Genomic DNA, 8,044 nt, shown 5'->3' with positions numbered 1-8,044 from the left:
GAATGTGACTTATCCCTCCCTTTTGCCTGTTTAGAAATCTCTTAAAGATAAATGTGATTGGTCTACCTGAATAAGAAGGGAGGGAGTCCGTATCTTCCAAGGAAGAAGGAATTGGACCGAGTAGTTTAGTCTGGGCTTGTATCTGCCTGTTTGGACCACCTCTGTATCTTGGGGTACTCTCAGGTGCAGGAAGCAGGCCCCTCCTTCATCAGATGGGCCTGGGGCTCTATGCATCTCTGCTGGTGCTTCTCCCAGCCCAGCCACAAAGGAGGAGAAAGGGGCGGCTCTCTCTCTTCTGCTGTGCTTGAGACACCTGTTCATGCGAGGGAACACGTGAGCACAGCTGAGTGCCCGGGAACACTGTTCCGATGGTCCCATCAGCCCAGATGCTTCATCCACATTTCCCGGACAGAGCACAGGGCCAAGGCCCACCAGGTTGCTAAGGCCCTAGCCCAGTGGTTAAAACTTTGTTACCTATTAGCATCACCTGGGGAGCATTTAAAATCGATGCATGCCTGGGACCTCACTCCCTGAAGTTCTACCTTAATAGTCTCGGGGCTGGTCTTGGGCATCTGTAGTTACTGGGAGTTCCCAGGTGATTCTAATACACAGTCAGGATGGAGAACTTCTGCCTCTTTGGGATTATAATGCCAAAGAAATTCTGGATTGAGAAAGGGACTCTTAACATAGAATATGTCAAGAATACTTTATGGTGCTGCATACACATTATTTCCTGTTGATTGATTAGGATCTTAATGATCTGAAAGAGTGAAGGTCACTGGATCCAACCACAAGTGGTACACAATATGTAGCTGAAATCAAATCAGTGAGGTAGCAAGAGGGAAGAGTTGCATGTTTGCTCTGGGTTTTGCTGATTTGGGAAAGGAGAGCACAGCCCACCTTTTCCCAGAAGGTCTCTGCACTTGGGCCTGGAGCATTCACAGCCCGCAGTTCTCGGGCCAGAATCCATGACCAGGAGCTCAGAGATCCTGCCTGTTCCTGAATTCCTGCCGCACCAGGAAATACAGCTGTGGCTGCCATCCCACCAACCCACTCTGGAAGGTTCATAATGCTTTTAGGGGCCTGGCTTGGTCATTCTGCTTTGTTCTTTGGAATTTTTAAATTATTTGCATCTACTTTGGACCCTGTTCATGCTATCTCACTCTTTTCATGAAAATGGTTTTGGAAATCCAGGTTCTTGTCCTTTTATTAGCTATGCCCTGGCCTTTTGTAATCCATATAATATCTATCCTATATACCTGCAGGACTGTTGTAGGGATAAAGGATGTAAAAATAAGTTATAAGGCCTAAAAGTGCTATGGAAATTTGTGAGTCTTCATTTGTCTAAAGTGTCAAGAAAGAAATCAGCCAAACCACACTCCCTTGAACAGCAGATGTCCAGAAAAAAATTCCATGATCTCTGAAGTCAAATCCTGAGAGACTATTAACACCCACGCAGAGTTCCCATTGATACCCAGATAGTGTCACTGACCCCAAACATGTTGCTTAGTGATGACTCATGGTCCCACACCTAAAGTCATAATTCCCTGGCCACTCTGGCAAGATAAGAGTAACATTTTTCTCAGAAGAATGGAAGAGCTCAGTTCAAAGGTACTTGGATTCTATTGTACAAGGAAACAAAAACTCAGGGCCAGATTGTAACCTAATTTCTGAAAACAAATAGACGTCCAACAAATCAACCACAAGTTCTGAGAAGGATAGGGAAGAGAGACCTGCTAAGAGAAGAACCGCAGTGTGAGCCTGTCCCCATTTGCATTCTAGAAAATCATCAGGCTATTGCTGTGTGGTGATGGTTTCCATGAACCTCAAGATGTCAGATATCAGCAGACCGGCTGCCCAGTTTCTCCCTGATACTTTGTGTCTCTCTCACTGCCTCTTTATTTCTGTACATACTTCCCTGGCCTACCAGTGCCTGGCTCCATACTCCAGCCCTCCATGGCTGCCTCTGGCCCCTCTTGATCACATTACCTCCTTGACCTGCACATCTTTCTCCCACACACTGACCATGCTCCACAGTGGACCCACAGCCTCCTCCTGAGTCCCGGGTCACAGACACTCCCTCTACCAGTTCAGATCTAGACCAGGCTGTAGTCACCTCCCCACACAGGGTAAGGGGATTCAGACAGTCTTGAGCCTAAGAGAAGAATTATTTGAAGGAAACACAACTAAAAATCCTTAATAAGATTTTGGGAAACCTCTAATATTATCTTTCTTTAGCATCAGCCTGATTTTATTGATATACCTCCAAGAATGATGGGAATTCAAACGGCACATCCTTCTGTTGGAGGGGAGTCAGGAGTTTTGATTGTTTGTCTTGGCTCAATTTTGGACAAACTTCCTTGTCCTCTCCAAGGCTTGGCATCATGATCTGTAGAGAAGAAGATCACTCTGGGTGATCTCTAAAGTCTCTCCCATCCCTGACCACTCTGATGCATCTAATGTTTCCACAATTCTCCTAGAGTACAGATCTGCCCAAGTTCTCTCATCATGAAAGCCAAGGGTAAGTTAACAAAGTTGTGGATCATACCCAGTAAGTTAAGCCTTCAGAGAATATTTTAAAATATGTTTAGGTCAGATAATATTACCATGGAATTTCTCTTAAATTTATAAACAATAACCAACTCCAAAGCAATATATATTGTTCCAGAAAACAGGAAAGGATGGAAAGCTACCAAGTTCAATTTATTAAACTACATGCGCTATAATAATATCTGGAAAAACACCAAACTGAGAAAGCTATATAAAAAGAGTGTGCCAATTTGAAACCGTTGTGTACCCCCAGAAGAGCCACGTTCTTTAATCCTGATTCAGTATTTAATGGTGGGATATTTTTTATTAAATTGTTTCCATGGAGATGTGAACCACCCAATTGTGCGTGGGACTTTTTGATTAGGGGGTTTCCATGGAGATGTGTCTCTACCCATTCAAGGTGGGTCTTAATCCCCTTACTGGAGTCCTTTAAGAGGGAACTTTTTACAGAGACAAAGACCTTTGGAGATGCAGAAAGAAAATGCCCCCAGGGAAGCTGTTTGAAACCAGAAATCAAAGGATCAGGAGACACCAGCCATGTGCCTTCCCAGCTGACAGAGGTGTTCTGGACCCATTGGCCTTTCTTGAGTCAAAATGTCTTTCCTGGATGCCTTAGTTTGGACATTTTTATGGCTTTAGAACTGTAAACTTATAACTTATTAATTCCCTTTATAAAAGCTAACTTATTTCTAGTATATTACATTTTTGGCAGTGTTAACCAAATAAAACAAAGCACATACATGCAAAGTCGTAAATTGAAATCAAGAGGACATTATAAGCCATCAACTGTTTACTCAGGAGTAAAAGAAGCATTGATATTTGGAAATCTATTAATGTTTCACACCTATTGATAAAATAAGACAAATCATATGATCTTTTTTGATGCTTAAAATATGCTCATTAATTTTATTGTCCTTTCCATGCTTGGTATTTTCTTAACATCATCTAAAATATCCATCTCAACAAAGAGGCTTAATACTCAGGCACTGCAGGTATTTTTAATCAAAAAGGGAATGATACAAGAATGTACAGTATTATTCCCATTTAACATTGTCTGGAAATTTGGGTCAATATATGGTCAATTAATTCTTGATATTCTTACAAGCAGTGCGGATAATCAAAGCTATAGGCTGAGCTCCCAATCTTGGGGTTTGTCCATATGAAACTTAACCCCACAAAGGATAGGTCAAGCCTACTTAAAATTAGGCCTAAGAGTCACCCCCAAGAGAACCTCTTTTGTTCCTCAGATGTGGCCTCTCTCTCCAGCCAACACAACAAGCAAACTTACTGCCTTCCCCCTGTCTACGTGGGACATGACTCCCAGGGGTGTGGACCTTCCTGGCAACGTGGGACAGAAATCCTGGAATGAGCTGAGACTCAGCATCAGTGGATTGAGAAAACCTTCTCGACCAAAAGGGGGAAGAGTGAAATGAGACAAAATAAAGTTCAATGGCTGAGACATTCCAAACAGAGTCAAGAGGTTATCCTGGAGGTTATTCTTATGCATTAAATATAAATCACCTTGTTAGTCGAGATGTAGTGGAGAGACTGGAGGGAACTGCCTGAAAATGTAGAGCTGTGTTCCAGTAGCCATGCTTCTTGAAGATGATTGTATAATGATACAGCTTTCACAATGTGACTGTGTGATTGTGAAAACCTTGTGTCTGATGTTCCTTTTATCTACTTTGCCAACAGACGAGTAAAACATATGGAATAAAGATGAATAATAGTGGAAAAAAATGTTAAAATAAATTTAGAATGAAATGCTGGTGATCAGTGGGGGGAGGGGTGGGGGTATGGTATGCATGAATTTTTTTCTCTTTTCTTTTTATTTCTTTTTCTGAATAGATGCAAATGTTCCAAGAAATGATCATGATGATGAATATGCAACTATGTGCTGATATTGTGAATTACTGATTATATATGTAGAACGGAATGATCAAAAATTACGAATGTTTGCAGGGTTTTTTTTGGTATTTTAAGAAAAAAGATTAATTAAAAAAATATATGGTCCATTATAACTATAAAAAGGCAGAGACAGAGTCAGAGCCTACTTTTGACTTGGCTATTATCTACTTAGGTCTTGGATATGTCTCCTAACTTCTCAGCTTTGTTTTAGCTCTTATAACACTAGATGATTCATTGGACTAAACCAACACTTTTTTTTTGTCAGAACAAGCCCCCTACATTTTATTATAAAAACGTCCAAACATACAAAAATGTTGAAAGACTTGTACAGCCAACACAGTATGCCCACCACCAAGATTCAAATATTAACATCATATGTCTATTCCTTTATCCCTCTATCCCTTTTGCTTTTTGATACATTTCAAAGTAAGCTGTAAACTTCAGTTTGCTTCATCCCTCAACACTTCAGTGTGCATATTATTACCTATATTTTAAACCAGTACTGTTAATACTTTTTTTTTTTTGCTCTTAGCATTGGACACTTTCAATTTTTTTCCCCAAGTAAACCCAAAATATGGAACAGATAAAATGGAATTACTCTAATTGAAGCAGGAGTGGAGCACCCAAATCCTGGTCTATTCCAGTCCTTCCTTCCATCTCCAATCTACCTCTGACCTGCTCTGCATGAAACAAGCTCCTAAAGCACACTCTAGGGACCAACGGATCCAGGGCCCATCTCATGTTCCAGGGACTGCTAGAGTGCTGTGGCTCTTTAAACATGCTAGGGAAGCCGATACATGGGATTTGGAATAGAAGGCAATGTGACAAAGAAGAAAAAGAAAGAAGTCCAGCCACTAGTATAGTTCTTGGTTCTAATCCTGGTACAGACTTCTGTCTCTAAGCTAGTCTCATGACTCTGAGCAAGGGCCCTCACCTCTCTTGGCTTCTGTTTCTGATTTTTAATGTGAGATAGCTCACTTATTTAACATTCAATTAATAATTAATCATTGTTAATATTGATTAATAATAATAATTAGGACTGAGAGATGCCCAGACCCCATTCCAGTCCAATTAAATCAGAACTCTGCCCTCCAGATCTTGGGAATTACTGGTTTTTAGAAATTCTCCCAGCTGATTCAAATGAACAGCCAAGATAGAGAATCACTATCCTAGAAGAATCACAGATGTGTTTACATTAATTTCTCAAAATCAGAGCATCTATGAAGCCCATAGACTTTCTTCACTGTGGTGACTAACTGGTAACATTTGCCCTTAAATGTTTTCAGATCAAATCTTGCTCCATGGCCCAGTACTATGAGCTTTTAATCAACTACCCAGTATATGTACAGATTCAAAGCTCTTCCTTGAGAAAAATGTAGATCCTGCTAACGAAATTAACCATCAGTACCAAGTTGTATTGCTATAATTCCTTTCCGAGAAACCACACCATGGGCAATGATTATCAACTCTAAATTTATTACTGGTTCTGATAGTCAGGAAGAACTCTCCTTTTTTTTGCATTTTTAATTATGAAATATAACATATATACAAAAAAGCAATACATTTCAAAGTACATTGTAACAAGTAGTTATAGAACAAATTTCAGAGTTTGGTATGTGTTACAGTTCCACAATTTTAGATTTTTCTTTCTAGCTGTTCCAAGACACTGGAGACTAAAAGACATATCAATACAATGATTCAGCAGTCATAAATATCTTCTCTGTTACGACTCCTCCTTCTTCTTTGATCCTTCTCCCAATCATTAGGGGTATCTGGGCTCTGCCCTTTCTAACTTTTTCATATTGGAAAGGGATGTTAATAATATGCGATGGGGGGATGGAACTAGCTGATGTTCTTGAAGAGGTTGGCCTTTTGGGTTTCAGGATTTATCTGTCCTAGGAGCCCATCTGGAGGTTGTAGTTTTCTGGAAAGTAATCTTTGTATGTGAAACTTTTGAACAATCTCAGATAGCACCCTAGGTGTTCTTTAGGGTTGACAGGAATGGTTTTGGTTGGAGTTTAGCAAATCATGGTAATAAGCACTATCTAGCTAAAACTTGTGTAAGAGTAGCCTCCAGAATAGCCTCTGGACTCAATTTGAACTCTCTTAACCGCTGGTGCCTTCTTTTGTTACACTTCTTTTTTTTCTTTTGGACAGAAAGGTGTTGTTGATCCCACTGTGCCAGGGCCAGGCTCTGGGAGTCATGTCCCACATTGCCAGGAAGACTCTCACCCCAGGATGTCTTGTCCCATGCAGTGAGGAGGGTAATGATTTTACTTGCTGAGCTGGGCTTAAAGAGAGAAAAGCCACATATGAGCAACAAAAGAGTTTTTTTCTGAACCTCCAAATGGGTCCCAGGACCAGATAAGTACTGAAATAAAGAGGGGCCAGCATCTCCAGAACACCAACTGGTTTCATCCCCCTATCACATATTATGAGCAGCCCCGTCCAACATGAAAAAGTTAGAACGGGCATAGCCCAAATACCCCTAGAGAATGGGAGAAAGATCAAAGGTGATGGTGGAGTTATACAGAAAAGGTAGGGTTTAACAAATGAGTCTGATTGCTGAATCATTACACTAATATTTCTTTTAGTCTCCAGTATCTTAGAGCGGCTAGAAGTAAAAACCTAAAATGGTGGAATTGTAACCCATACCAAGCTCTGAAATCTCTTCTACAATGAATTGTAGCGATGTGCTTTGAAACATATTAATTTTTGCATATATGTTGTTTCTCACAAAAAAGAAAAAAAAGTCGAATGTGGTGATAAATGCACAGCTATATGATGAGATATTGTGAACCACTGATTGTAACACTTTAGATGATTACATGGTATGTGAATATAAAATATATAACAGTAAAAATTTTTAAATAGATTATAAAAGATTGAGAAGAAATGCTAACAGTTAAATATAGGCCTAGAACGTTAATATATGAATTACTAGATTGCCTAAAAGAGACTGCCAAAGCAGAGGTATGAAAAACATATTAAAATTTATCATTCAAATTTTTCTGAAAATAAAAATATTTTAAGTTGCATATTTAAAGTACACATCAATCATTGACTCAGAATGACTGATTGCATAGCAGAGTCTAGTAAAATTACTGGTGTTTAAAGAACAAGAAAAATCCTTTGTGCAGCTAGAAAAAAGCAAATGGCCTCATGGAAATAACATTAGAACCTCATCAATGTCTTTGAGAATAATACTTTGTGCCAGAAGAAAATGGGGCAAAATATTTGTGTAAAGAAACTGTGAGTTATGACTTTTATACCCAGTAAAAGTGAATTGTAAATAAAAGAGCCATTGAAATCCAAGTTATCCTGTTGGACCTTGTTTAATATTGTTTCCAATATCCCTTCCAGTTGAGTGAATAGATGTCAGTAAACAAAATGCCTAGAAAGACATTGGTTTAAGCACAGATGCTGAGTACGAAATTTGCAGTCATTTGTTCAACTAAGAGGAAATGAAGGTTCTACGAGAGAGGGAGTGACCTTGGTGAAAGCCACAAGCTTTACAATCATTCATTAAGCTCTAACTTTGTTCATGGTGTTTTTCTATATACGTGTTCCTTTTATTGCAAAATAT

This window comes from Tamandua tetradactyla, chromosome 18, assembly GCF_023851605.1.
Source record: "Tamandua tetradactyla isolate mTamTet1 chromosome 18, mTamTet1.pri, whole genome shotgun sequence".
NCBI classification, from domain to species: domain Eukaryota; kingdom Metazoa; phylum Chordata; class Mammalia; order Pilosa; family Myrmecophagidae; genus Tamandua; species Tamandua tetradactyla.
Note: the sequence above shows the minus strand (reverse complement) of the source record.